Here is a 15,244-nt window from a genome sequence, read left to right as displayed (position 1 = left end):
GCAGTGGATTAAGTCCCCACAGTCAACCTGATGTATGCTGCATCTGTGGAATACCTGAATAGACAATGAATTGTCCCAAAATTGAGGCGTTGGACTTTGGGAGCAAATGTAGACTTGGGGTTTGCTGTCTGCGACTGATTTGTTTCTGATTTTAATGTTTATCTTAGTTTAGTTTTTAGCACTTGTTATCATTGGTGGATTTCTTTATTGGTTTGGTCGCTCTCATTTTTTTTTCAATTATTTTTTTTATTGTAGTAATTTGTTTATTATTTTTTTTCTTTCTTTTTTTCTCCCTTTTCTTTTGAGCTGTGTGGCTGACAGGGTCTTTGTGCTCGGGCCTGGTGTCAGGCCTGAGTCTCTGAGGTGGGAGAGCTGAGTTCAGGACACTGGACCACCAGAGACCTACTGGCCCTAAATAATATCAATTGGTGAGAGCTCTCCCAGAGATCTCCATCTCAACACTAAAACCCATCTCTACCCAATGGCCAGCAAGTTCCCGTGCCGGACGCCCCATACCAAACAATTATCAGGACAGGAACACAATGCCACCCATTAGCAGAGAGGCTGCCTAAAATCATACTAAGTTCAAAGAAACCCCGAAACACGGCACTGGATGTGGCCCTGCCCACCAGAAAGGCAAGATCCAGCCCCACCCACCAGAACACAGGCATCAGTCCCCTCCACCAGGTAGCTTAAACAAGCTACTGAACCAACCTCCCCCACTGGGGGCAGACACCAAAAGCATAGGGAACTACGAACCTGCAGCCTGCGAAAAGGAGAACCCAAACACAATAAGTTAAACAAAATGAGAAGACAGAGAAATATGCAGCATGTGAAGGAGCAAGGTAAAAACACACCAGACTAACCAAATGAAGAGGAAATAGGCAGTCTACCTGAAAAAGAATTCAGAGTAATGATAGTAAAGATAATCTAAAATCTTGGAAATAGAATAGAGAAAATAAAAGAAACGTTTAACAAGGACCTAGAAGAACTAAAGAACAAACAAACAATGATGAACAACACAATAAATGAAATTGAAAATTGTCAAGAAGGAATCAATAGCAAAATAACTGAGACAGAAGAACAGATAAGTGACCTGGAAGATAAAATAGTGGAAATAACTACCACAGAGAAGAATAAAGAAAAAAGAATGAAAAGAATTGAGGACAGTCTCAGCGACCTCTGGGACAACATTAAAGGCACCAACATTCCAATTATAGGGGTCCCAGAAGAAGAAGAGAAGAAGAAAGGGACTGAGAAAATAGTTGAAGAGATTATAGTTGAAAATGTTCCTAACATGGGAAAGGAAATAGTCAATCAAGTCCAGGAAGCACAGAGAGTCCCATACAGAATAAATCCAAGGAGAAACATGCCAAGACACATTATTAATCAAACTATCAAAAATTAAATACAAAGAAAAAATAGCAAGGGAAAAGCAACAAATAACATACAAGGGAATCCCCATAAGGTTAACAGCTGATCTTTCAGCAGAAACTCTGCAACCCATAAGGGAGTGGCACAATATATTTAAAGTGATGAAAGGGAAGAACCTACAACCAAGATTACTCTATGCGGAATGGATCTCATTCAGATTCGATGGAGAAATTAAAACCTGTACAGACAATCAAAAGTTAAGAGAATTCAGCACCACCAAACCAGCTTTACAACAAATGCTACAGGAACTTCTCTAGACATGAAACACAAGACAAGGAAAAGACCTACAAAAACAAACCCAGAACAAGTATAAAAATGGTAATAGGAACATACATATTGATAATTACCTTAAATGTAAACAGATTAAATGCTCCAACCTAAAGACATAGACTGGCTGCATGGATACAAAAACAAGGCCCGTATATATGCTGTCTACAAGAGACCCACATCAGACCTAGGGACACATACAGACAGAAAGTGAGGGGATGGAAAAAGATATTCCATGCAAATGGAAATCAAAACAAAGCTGGAGTAGCAATTCTCATATGAGACACAATAGACTTTAAAATAAAGACTATTACAAGAGACAAAGAAGGACAGTACATAATGATCAAGGGATCAATCCAAGAACCTGTCAAACCAAAACCTATGGGATGCAGCAAAAGCAGTTCTAAGAGGGAAGTTTATAGCAATACAATCCTACCTCAAGAAACAAGAAACATAACCTTACACCTAACCTAACCTTGCACCTAAAACAATTAGAGAAAGAAGAAGAAGAACAACAAAAAAAATCCCCAAGGTTAGCAGAAGAAATGAAGGAAACAATAGCAAAGATAAATAAAACTAAAAGCTGGTTCTTTGAGAAGATAAACAAAATTGATAAACCACTAGCCAGACTCATCAAGAAAAAAAGGGAGAAGACTGAAATCAACAGAATTAGAAATGAAAAAGGAGTAGTAACAACTGACACTGCAGAAATACAAAGAATCATGACAGATTACTACAAGCAACTATATGCCAATAAAATGGACAACCTGGAAGAAATGGACAAATTCTTAGAAATGCACAACCTTCCGAGACTGAACCAGGAAGAAATAGAAAATATGAACAGACAAATTGCGAGTCCTGGTATTGAAACTGTGATTAAAAATCTTCCAACAAACAAAAGCCCAGGACCAGATGGCTTCACAGGCGAATTCTATCAAATATTTAGAGAAGTGCTAACACCTATCCTTCTCAAACTCTTCCAAAATATAGCAGAGGGAGGAACACTCCCAAACTCATTCTACAAGGCCACCATCAGCCTGATACCAAAACCAGACAAAGATATCACAAAGAAAGAAAACTACAGGCCAATATCACTGATGAACATAGATGCAAAAATCCTCAACAAAATACTAGCAAACAGAAGCCAACAGCACATTAAAAGGATCATACACCATGATCAAGTGGGGTTTATCCCAGGGATGCACAAGGATTCTTCAATATACACAAATCAATCAATGTGATACACCATATTAACAAACTGAAGGAGAAAAACCATATGATAATCTCAATAGATGCAGAAAAAGCTTTTGACAAAATTCAACACCCATTTATGATAAACACTCTCCAGAAAGTAGGCATAGAGGGAACTTACCTCAATATAATAAAGGCCACATATGACAAACCCACAGCCAACATCATTCTCAATAGTGACAAGCTGAAACTATTTCCTCTGAGATCAAGAACAAGACAAGGTTGCCCACTCTCACCACTGTTATTCAACATAGTTTTGGAAGTTTTAGCCACAGCAATGAGAGAAGAAAAAGAAATAAAAGGAATCCAAATCAGAAAAGAAGAACTAAAGCATCACTGTTTGCAGATGACATGATACTATACATAGAGAATCCTAAAGATACTACCAGAAAACTACTAGAGCTAATCAATGAATTTGGTAAAGTAGCAGGATACAAAATTAATGCATAGGAATCTCTTGCATTCCTATACACTAATGAGGAAGAATCTGAAAGAGAAATGAAGGAAACACTCCCACTTACCATTGCAACAAAAGGAATAAAATACCTAGGAATAAACCTACCTAAGGAGACAAAAGACCTGTATGCAGAAAACTGTAAGACACTGATGAAAGAAATGAAACATGATATAAACAGATGGAGAGATATACCATGTTCTTGTGTTGGAAGAATCAATATTGTGAAAATGACTATACTACCAAAGCAATCTACAGATTCAGCGCAATCTCTATCAAACTACCAATGGTATTTTTCACAGAAGTAGAACAAAAAATTTCACAGTTTGTATGGAAACACAAAAGACCCCAAAGAGCCAAAACAATCTTGAGAAAGAAAAACGGAGCTGGAGGAATCAGGCTCCCGGACTTCAGACTATACTACAAAGCTACAGTAATCACGACAGTATGGTACTGGCACAAAAACAGAAATATAGATCAATGGAACAGGATAAAAAGACCAGACATAAACCCATGCACGTGTGGTCACCTTACCTTTGATAAAGGAGGCAAGTGTATACAATGGAGAAAAGACAGCCCCTTCAATAAGCGGTGTTGGGAAAACTGCACAGCTACGTGTAAATGAGTGAAATTAGAACATTCCCTAACACCATACACAAAAATAAACTCAAAATGGATTAAAGACCTAAATGTAAGGCCAGACACTATCAAACTCTTAGAGGAAAACATAACATAGGCAGAACACTCTATGACATAAATCACAGCAAGATCCTTTTTGACCTATCTCCTAGAGAAATGGAAATAAACAAATGGGACCTAATGAAACTTTATAGCTTTTTTGCAAGAAAGGAAACCATAAACAAGACAAAAAGACAACCCTCAGAATGGGAGAAAATATTTGCAAATGAAGCAACTGACAAAGGATTAATCTCCAAAATATACAAGCAGCTCATGCAGCTAAATATAAAAAAAACAAACAACCCCATCCAAAAATGGGCAGAAGACCTAAATAGATATTTCTCCAAAGAAGATATACAGATGGCCAACAAACACATGAAAGGATGTTCAACATCACCAGTCATTAGAGAAATGCAAATCACAACTACAATGAGGTAGAATGGCCATCATCAAAAAATCTACAAACAATAAATGCTGCAGAGGGTGTGGAGAAAATAGAAGCCTCTTGCACTGTTGGTGGGAATGTAAATTGATACAGCCACTATGGAGAGTAGTATGGAGGTTCCTTAAAAAACTAAAAATAGAACTACCATATGACCCAGCAATTCCACTACTGGGCGTATACCCTCAGAAAACCATAATTCAAAAAGAGACATGTACTACAATGTTTATTGCAGCACTATTTACAATAGCCAGGACATGAAAGCAACCTAAGTGTCTATCAACAGATGAATGGATAAAGAAGATGTGGCACAAATATACAATGGAATATTACTCAGCCATAAAAAGAAACAAAATTGAGTTATTTGTGGTGAAGCGGGTGGACCTAGAGTCTGTCATACAGAGTGAAGTAAGTCAGAAAGAGAAAAACAAACACCTTATACTAACACATATATATGGAATGTAAAAAAAAAAAAAATAAGGTTCTAATGAACCTAGGGGCAGGACAGAAATAAAGACGCAGACGTAGAGAATGGACTTGAGGTCACGGACAGGGGGAAGGGTAAGCTGGGATGAAGTGAGAGAGTGGCATGGACATATATACACTACCAAATGTAAAATAGATAGCTAGTGGGAAGCAGTCGCATAGCACAGGGATGTCAGTTCTGTGCTTTGTGACCACCTAGAGGTGTGGGATAGGGAGGGTGGGAGGGAGATGCAAGAGGAGGGGTGATATGGGGATATATGTATACATATAACAGATTCACTTTGTTATACAGCAGAAACTAACACAACATTGTTAAGCAATTATACCCCAATAAAGATGTTAAAAAAAAAAAAAAAGCTACTGGTGAGTACAATTGAGAAAAGTCTCTTACATTTCTGTTCAGCATTCTCCCCTAGTAGCCCACTGATTTATTTGAATATCTTGTGTTCCTTTGTCTTCCTAAAATGCCATTTAGAAAAGTTTTCCCATCACTAATGCGTCTCAGGGTTCATTTTACATACTCATCACCAGCGATCACATTTTAATTACATGGGCCTTAGTTTTGTTTTCTCTTTTTTAATAAGGCTCCACTGAGGAAATCTTCCCCTTTCTGGGCCTAATCAGGTTGTCAGATCAATTAAGGTAATTGACAGCAGCTTTCTCACTTTCCTTAATCAGGAGTGTAGCCATTTTATTAAAGCAATCCCCAGATGATTTAGAGATAGGAAAAATAGGTTCAATCTGTATAACTAGAGGGAAAAAGAAAGTCAACCTTAAATGTCAGAGTTCTGAATCAGAGAGGGAGATGGAAGGGAAATAGAGCCGAGGGTCTTCAGAGCTAGCCTCCATCAAAGAATAATGCAGTGGTCCCCAGAATTGAGTGTGCATCAGAATCACCTGGAGGGATTATTTAAAAATTCAGATTGTGGCTCCCCACACCAATAACTTCAGTAGGCATTTGGTAGAGCTTGGAAATTTGTATTTTTACAGACACCCCAGGTCATTCACCCCAGAAGGTAGTTCTTTGCACAGTGCACGTCGAGAAGAAACATTAGTGCAGAGCCTCACCGTTTGTGGCTTTTTCTACTAGCCACTCCTTCTTCAGGTATGGTGTATCTGTATGTGAGGGAAACAACACAAAAACACTGGGTGTTCAATAAATTGCCAACACTTTAGGAAACAATACATTCGTAATGAAAATTATAGTCATTTAAACATTACAGAGTGCAGCTTAAAGTAAATCTCGAAAGTGTTCAACCCTAGATCCTATGTCTCTTTTAGAGCGATTCTGTAACTGTCATATAGGAGAGTATTTTGTAAACTAATTATTTGTCCTACTGCTAATAATTACCACTTATTGAAAGCCTACTATGTGCTAAGAACTTGGTATCTGCTTCTTTATCGGGAGGTTATATTTTAATCTAGAGTCTCATGACTGTGCCACAGTAATGACATTTTTCATTTTCCTGTAACCCTTTACTCCATCTAAGATTATTGAATGTCTGGTGTGATTTTGCCATATTAATCTCTATTCTTTTTAGCCCCAAATACTCTAAAGGCATAGTGTGAATTATTGCTGAAATGAAATAATGATGTTACCGCAAAATAGTGTAAATCAACACATTTCTGATTTAATTTTCATCTTATCACCAGTTCTATAGTTTTAACAATATATTTAATTTTCTTGAATTTATTGAAATACTTCAATCATAATTCTTAATATTAATTTATATTAATATTATAGGCATTAATACATTAATGGTCTCTTATGTGACTGATATGTGTATCCATTGGTAATCTGTCTGTAAGATTTGTTGTAACTGATCTTTCTATTTCATTTCAGAAGCCTTTGACCTTTTGATCTATGCAGATCACTATGTTTTCAAGGTCATAGGCCTTTCCTATGTCCCTAGTTATCTCTTTCTAAACAGTCTCTGTTTGGTGCCTAGCATAGCCCTGGAAACATGATAGCTTAATAAATAACTACAGGGTACTGAAGTCAACCACCCCAGTCCTGACTTTGCTCAGTTATTTGTATTATCTAATAAAGTTGAGCTTCCATATCCCACTTTGACAGTAGGTGCTCCCACTTAAACCTGTCTGTACTTTTGCACATTAGAGGTTCTAAGTTCTGGCAAGGGAATGGATCTGCTACATAATCTCTCTATATGCTTGGAAGTCAGTACACTTAGTTTACTTCTAATGAATGTTACCTCCAGAGCAGCTGCTCAGCATCTTTAATAACATCCATCCTTCTTTCATGACCAGCCTGGTAAGGTTGAGTTGCAATGAGCTGAACAGATCGATAGTAATCACAGGGTGCTTGGAAAAGACAGCCTCCTCTGTAATCTTGGGGCAACTTAGTTAGTGTTGCCACTCAGCCCAAGATGTGTGTGTGTGTGTTGTATTTGATTTTGATGATTTCTAAGAAAATAATCCCCCATGGCTCCCACTGCCTCATCTTCCTTATTAGAAGATAAGCATGTAAGTGAGGCAGTGAGCATCTCTGCTTCTTCTACTCTGAGGCTGCCCTTCAATTCTTTCCCCCGGCAGTGCTCAGAGATAGCTGTATTAGTTGCTCAGGTGTGCTAGACAATGAATGCAGTCTTTTTGTAAGACCTGCCAAATCTCGAGCCTTTGCTGCTGACCTCATGTTCAAAAATTATCTTTAGATGTTTGGCCATGAGTCTTTTTCTTTGGAGTACATTATGAACCATTTAATAATTGAAGGCCGAAAAGCAGAACATCCAGTCCTGTTGGATCTGAGACTGACGTGAGGAAATTTAAAAATATACTTTTTTTTCTCTTTTCTCTAAGCTGGCTCTCAAAAATTTTTATTATCTTTTTAAATAAAATAATTCATGTGTGATGTACAAAATCAGTAGACATAGAGAAGCAAAAGGAAAAACACCCATAATGTGATCACTATCTGTTTAAATTGACTATTTATGATATTCTTTCTGTTTCATAAAGCTTTCCCCAGAAATCCAAAACAACATAGATTTTCTCCTACCCAAAATGTAAATTGTCTTCGGCATAACATGGGGACCGTGATTTTATCAAATGCTATCCTTGATGATGATTACATGTTAATTTCCAATTGTTCAAAGGTGTTTTGTATCCCCAGAAAGATACATAAGCTTCAGTATGGGCTTAAAGTCTCCCTCCACTACTTTCCTCAATAATACATGTTCAAATGCTTCTGGCATTGAACTGATTTTAATTATCCAGTAAGATAATGTTTTATTTTGTTTTCCCTTACCATCTTGAGATAGCTTTTTTTAAAATTTAATTTAATTTATTTTTTTATACAGCAGGTTCTTATTAGTAATCCATTTTATACATATTAGTGTATACATGTCAATCCCAGTCTCCCAATTCATCACACCACCACCACCCCTGCCACTTTCCCCCCTTGGTGTCCATACATTTGTTCTCTACATCTGTGTATCAATTTCTGCCCTGCAAACCGGTTCATCTGTACCATTTTTCTAGGTTCCACATATATGTGTTAATATACGATATTTGTTTTTCTGTTTCTGACTTACTTCACTCTGTATGACAGTCTCTGGATCCATCCACATCTCTACAAATGACCCAATTTCATTCCTTTTTATGGCTGAGTAATATTCCATTGTATATATGTACCACATCTTCTTTATCCATATGTCTGTAGATGGGCATTTAGGTTGCTTGCCTGACCTGGCTATTGTAAATAGTGCTGCAATGAACATTGGGGTGCATGTGTCTTTTTGAATTATGGTTTTCTCTGGGTATATGCCCAGTAGTGGGATTGCTGGGTCATATGGTAATTCTATTTTTAGTTTCTTAAGGAACCTCTATACTGTTCTCCATAGTGGCTGTATCAATTTACATTCCCACCAACAGTGCAAGAGGGTTCCCTTTTCTCCACACCCTCTGCAGCATTTATTGTTTGTAGATTTTCTGCTGATGCCCATTCTAACTGGTGTGAGGTGATACCTCATTGTAGTTTTGATTTGCATTTCTCTAATAATTAGTAATGTTGAGCAGCTTTTCATGCTTCTTGTCCATCTGTATGTCTTCTTTCAAGAAATGTCTATTTAGGTGTTCTGCCCATTTTTGGTTTGGGTTGTTTGTATTTTTAATATTGAGCTGCTTGAGCTGTTTATATATTTTGGAGATTAATCCTTTGTCTGTTGATTCGTTTGCAAATATTTTCTCCCATTCTGAGTGTTGTCTTTTCGTCTTGTTTATGGTTTCCTTTGCTGTGCAAAAGCTTTGAAGTTTCATTAGGTCCCATTTGTTTATTTTTGTTTTTATTTCCATTACTCTAGGAGGTGGATCAAAAAAGATCTTGCTGTGATTTATGTCAAAGAGTGTTCTTCTATGTTTTCCTCTAAGAGTTGTATAGTGTCCGGTCTTACACTTAGGTCTCTAATCCATTTTGAGTTTATTTTTGTGTATGGTGTTAGGGAGTGTTCTAATTTCATTCTTTTACATGTAGCTGTCCAGTTTTCCCAGCGCCATTTATTGAAGAGACTCTCTTTTCTCCATTGTATATCCTTGCCTCCTTTGTCATCGATTAGTTGACCATAGGTGTGTGGGTTTATCTCCGGGCTTTCTATCCTGTTCCATTGATCTATATTTCTGTTTTTGTGCTAGTACCATTACTGTCCTGATGACTATAGCTTAGTAGCATACTCTGAAGTCAGGGAGTTTGATTCTTCCAGCTCCGTTTTTTTCCTGTCAAGACTGCTTTGGCTATTTGGGGTCTTTTGTGTCTCCCTAGAAATTTTAAGATTTTTTGTTCTAGTTCTGTAAAAAATGCCATTGTTAATTTGATAGGGATTGCATTGAATCTGTAGATGCTTTAGGTAGTATAGTCATTTTCACAATGTTGATTCTTCCAATCCAAGAACATGGTATATCTCTCCATCTGTTTGTATCATCTTTAATTTCTTTCATCAGTGTCTTATAGTTTTCTGCATACAGGTCTTTTGTCTCCCTAGGTAGGTTTATTCCTAGGTATTTTACTCTTTTTGTTGCAGTGGTAAATGGGAGTGTTTCCTTAATTTCTCTTTCAGATTTTTCCTCATTAGTGTATAGGAATGCAAGAGATTTCTGTGCATTAATTCTGTATCCTGAAACTTTACCAAATTCATTGATTAGCTCTAGTAGTTTTCTGGTGGCATCTTTAGGATTCTCTATGTATAGTGTCATGTCATCTGCAAACAGTGACAGTTTTACTTCTTCTTTTCCAATTTGTATTCCTTTTATTTCTTTTTCTTCTCTGATTGCCATGGCTAGGAATTCCAAAACTGTGTTGAATAATAATGGTTAGAGTGGACATCCTTGTCTTGTTTCTGATCTTAGAGGAAATGCTTTCAGTTTTTCACCATTGAGAATGATGTTTGCTGTGGGTTTGTCATATATGGACTTCATTATGTTGAGGTCGGTTCCCTCTATGCCCATTTTCTGGGGAGTTTTTATAATAAATGGGTGGTGTTGTTTGTCAGAAGCTTTTTCTGCATCTGTTGAGATGATCATATGGTTTTTCTTCTTCAATTTGTTAATATGGTGTATCACATTGATTGATTTGTGTATATTGAAGAATCCTTTCATCCCTGGGATATATCCCACTTGATCATGGTATATGATCCTTTTAAAGTGTTGTTGTATTCTGTTTGCTAGTATTATGTTGAGGATTTTTGTGTCTATATTCATCAGTGATATTGGTCTGTCATTTTTTTTTTTTTTTTTTGTAGTATCTTTGTCTGGTTTTGGTTTCAGGGTGATGGTGGCCTCATAGAATGAGTTTGGGAGTGTTCCTTCCTCTGCAATTTTTTGGAAGAGTTTGAGAAGAATGGGTGTTAGCTCTTCTCTAAATGTTTGGTAGAATTCACCTGTGAAGCCATCTGGTCCTGGACTTTTGTTTGTTGGAAGATTATCAATCACAGTTTCAATTTCATTACTTGTGATTGGTCTGTTCATATTTTCTATTTCTTCCTGGTTCAGTCTTGGAAGGTTATACCTTTCTAAGAATTTGTCCATTTCTTCCAGGTGGTCCATTTTATTGGCATAGAGTTGCTTGTAGTAGTCTCTCAGGATGCTTTGTATTTCTGCGGTGTCTGTTGTAACTGCTCCTTTTTCATTTCTCATTTTATTGATTTGAGTCCTCTCCCTCTCTTTCTTGATGAGTCTGGCTAATGGTTTATCAATTTTGTTTATCTTCTCAAAGAACCAGCTTTTAGTTTTATTGATCTCTGCTATTGTTTTCTTTGTTTCTATTTCATTTATTTCTGCCCTGATCTTTATGATTTCTTTCCTTCTACTAACTTTGGGTTTTGTCTGTTCTTCTTTCTCTAGTTCCTTTAGGTGTAAGGTTAGATTGTTTATTTGAGATTTTTCTTGTTTCTTGAGGTAGGCTTGTATAGCTATAAACTTCCCTCTTAGAATTGCTTTTGCTGCATCCCATAGGTTTTGGATCATCGTGTTTTCATTGTCATTTGTCTCTAGATATTTTTTGATTTCCTCTTTGATTTCTTCAGTGATCTCTTGGTTATTTAGTAACGTATTGCTTAGGCTCCATATGTTTGTGTTTTTTACGTTTTTTTCCCTGTAATTGATTTCTAATCTCATAGCGTTGTTGTCAGAAAAGATGCTTGATATGATTTCAATTTTCTTAAATTTACTGAAGCTTGATTTGTGACCCAGGATATGATCTATTCTGGAGAATGTTCTGTGTGCACTTGAGAAGAAAGTGTAATCTGCTGTTTTTGGATGGAATGTCCTATAAATATCAATTAAATCTATCTGGTCTATTGTGTCATTTAAAGCTTGTGTTTCCTTATTAATTTTCTCTTTGGATGATCTGTCCATAGGTGTAAGTGAGGTTTTAAAGTCCCCCACTATTATTGTGTTACTGTCGATTTCCTCTTTTATAGCTGTTAGCAGTTGCCTTATGTATTGAGGTGCTCCTATGTTGGGTGCATATATATTTATAATTGTTGTATCTTCTTCTTGGATGGATCCCTTGATCATTATGTAGTGTTCTTCCTTGTCTCTTGTAACGTTCTTTATTTTAAAGTCTATTTTATCTGATATGAGTATTGATACTCCAGCTTTCTTTTGATTTCCATTTGCATGGAATATCTTTTTCCATCCCCTCACTTTCTGTCTGTATGTGTCCCTAGGTCTGAAGTGGGTCTCTTGTAGACAGCATATATATGGGTCTTGTTTTTGTATCCATTCAGCGAGCCTGTGTCTTTTGATTGGAGCATTTAATCCATTCACGTTTAAGGTAATTATCGATATGTATGTTCCTATTTCCATTTTCTTAATTGTTTTGGGTTTGTTTTTGTAGGTTCTTTTCTTCTCTTGTGTTTCCCACTTGGAGAAGTTCCTTTAGCATTTGTTGTAGAGCTGGTTTGGTGGTGCTGAATTCTCTTAGCTTTTGCTTGTCTGTAAAGCTTTTGACTTCTCCATCAAATCTAAATGAGATCCTTGCAGGGTAGAATAATCTTGGTTGTAGGTTCTTCCCTTTCATCACTTTAAAGATGTCATGCCCCTCTCTTCTGGCTTGTAGAGTTTCTGCTGAGAAATCAGCTGTTAACCTTACGGGAGTTCCCTTGTATGTTATTTGTCAGTTTTCCCTTGCTGCTTTCAATAATTTTTCCTTGTCTTTAATTTTTGTCAGTTTGATTACTATGTGTCTCGGTGTGTTTCTCCTTGGGTTTATCCTGCCTGGGACTCTCTGCGCTTCCTGGACTTGGGTGGCTATTTCCTTTCCCATGTTAGGGAAGTTTTCAACTATAATCCCTTCAAATATTTTCTCGGGTCCTTTCTCTCTCTCTTCTCCTTCTGGGACCCCTATAATCTGGTGCATAGCCCTCTGCCTTTTCATCTTGTCTATCTTTCTGTGAATGTGGTTTTTGTTTCACAGGCTGCAGGATTGTAGTTGTTCTTGATTCTGCTGTCTGCCCTCTGGTGAATGAGGCTATCTAAGAGGCTTGTGCAAGTTTCTTGATGGGAGGGACTGGTGGTGGGTAGAGCTGGCTGTCGCTCTGGTGGGCAGAGCTCAGTAAAATTTTAATCCACTTTTCTGCTGATGGGTGGGGCTGGGTTCCCTCCCTGTTGGTTGTTTGGCCTGAGGCGACCCAGCACTGGAGCCTACCCAGGCTCTTTGGTGGGGCTAATGGAGTACTGTTGGAAGGCTCTCACCAAGGAGTACTTCCCAGAACTTCTGTTGCCAGTGTCCTTGTCCCCACGTTGAGCCACAGCCACCCCCGCCTCTATAGGAGACCCTTCAACAGTACCAGGTAGGTCTGGTTCAGTCTCCTATGGGGTCACTGTTCCTTCCCCTGGGTCCCGATGCACACACTACATTATGTGTGCCCTCCAAGAGTGTAGTCTCTCTTTACCCCAGTCCTGTCGAAGTCCTGCAATCAAATCCCGCTAGCCTTCAAAGTCTGATTCTCTAGGAATTCCTCCTCCCGTTGCCAGACCCTCAGGTTGGGAAGCCTGGAATTCCTCCTCCAGTTGCCTGACCCTCAGGTTGGGAAGCCTGACGTGGGGCTCAGAACCTTCACTCCCGTGGGTGGACTTCTGTGGTATAAGCGTTCTCCAGTTTGTGAGTCAGCCACCCAGCAGTTATGGGATTTGATTTGATTGTGATTGCGCCCCTCCTACCGTCTCACTGTGGCTTCTCCTTTGTCTGTGGATGTGGGGTATCTTTTTTGGTGAGTTCCAGCGTCTTCTAGTCGATGACTGTTCAGCATTTAGTTGTGATTCCAGTGGTCTTGCAAGAGGGAGTGAGAGCACGTCCTTTTACTCCGCCATCTTGAGCCATTCTCCTCTTGAGATAGCTTTTTAGTGTGAAACAAAAATCCTAACTCTTAAAAAAAAATTCAGGTCTTCTTTAAAAAGTATTCTCAGTCTCTGTTGTTGTTTTGGGTTGTTTTCCTAATTGATAGCCAGTGGTGATATTCAGCATTGAAAGTGTTTATGCTGCAGACGAGAGGAGGAAAATTTAATTTGTCTGGTATGGGCTTTAACTGACAAATGTTAGAAATTGACCTTTTCAACAGAAATTTACTCAGAAGTCCTAAGTGAAGCTCCACTTTAAGCTAAATTTGTCACCAGGACATGATTAAATTCTCTTAAATGTAGATCAATTGCACATATTATTAATGGGAATTGAAATCTCCCTAAATGGTAGCCGTAAATTTAAAAGAGAGGTAAAAAAAGAATGTGAAGGTTAAGCTGCCTCATTCACCAAGTGGATAATCTTATATTATCATGGAACTCTATTTGAGGCAATGAAAGTTGTTCATTCCACAGTAGGCTGTGGCTAGACTCTTCAGAATCTGGTATAAGGAGATGGAATGGTAAGGTTTTCATATCACTGGAATCCAAGAGCCCCATATCTCATAGCACACAGTAGGAAGGCCATAAATGTGTTTAGAATGAGAGAAAGAAAGAAGAGAGGAAGATAAACATGAGGGAGCTAAGATCCTGCAAGCTGTGCTGTGTGGCCAAAAAAAAAAAAAAACACGCAACAGATGTAGAAAACAAACTTACGGGTACCAGGGGGGAAATGGGGGGCGAGGGATAAATTGGGAGACTGCATTGACATATAAAGGCTACTATATATAAAATAGATAACTAATAAGGACCTACTGTATAGCACAGGGAACTCTTCTCAATAGTCTGGAATGACCTATATGGGAAAAGTATCTAAAAAAGAGTGGATATATATATATGTATAACTGATTCACTTTGGTGTACACCTGAAACTAACACAACATTTTAAATCAACTATACTCTAATTAAAATTTTAAAAAAAGAATAATGTCACTGGAAAAAAAAAAAGAATGGGGAAGGAAGAAGTTAAGTTTTGATAGCTTTCCTGCATGCTAAGTAGCTATAGAATTAAGGAGAGGAAGAAACAATATAGCAATGTGGTCTGAGAAATGACTGATGTTCTCAGCGGGGAAAATAACAATGTATTGGCTCAGAACTCCAGCTACTGGTGTATTATGAAGTTTGAGTGAGGCTTTGTGCCTTGATTAAAGATGCCAACATATAAAAACAGTGAACAAACCAGGTTCTTCCTGCTGTGACACTGTATAAAGGGTCAACTTACCTGTGCAAGTTCTGAAACATCATAATTTTCTTTACCCTGGTGAGTCAGAGAAGCTTAAGTCAAAGATGAATAGAGCTGGCAACAAGGATGCAACCAGGACCATTGA

General features: G+C 37.9%; 1 protein-coding gene across 7 annotated transcripts in view; it reads left to right on the top strand.

Annotated features, from left to right (window-relative positions):
• The window catches only part of SORCS1 (sortilin related VPS10 domain containing receptor 1), a 584,051-nt gene that overhangs the window by 261,072 nt on the left and 307,735 nt on the right, over positions 1 to 15,244 (top strand). The gene's annotated exons all lie outside the window — the stretch shown is intronic.

This window comes from Balaenoptera borealis (genome assembly GCF_965194805.1).
Source record: "Balaenoptera borealis genome assembly, chromosome: 10".
Taxonomy (NCBI): Eukaryota; Metazoa; Chordata; class Mammalia; order Artiodactyla; family Balaenopteridae; genus Balaenoptera; species Balaenoptera borealis.
This window is presented reverse-complemented; position numbering and strand designations above follow the sequence as displayed.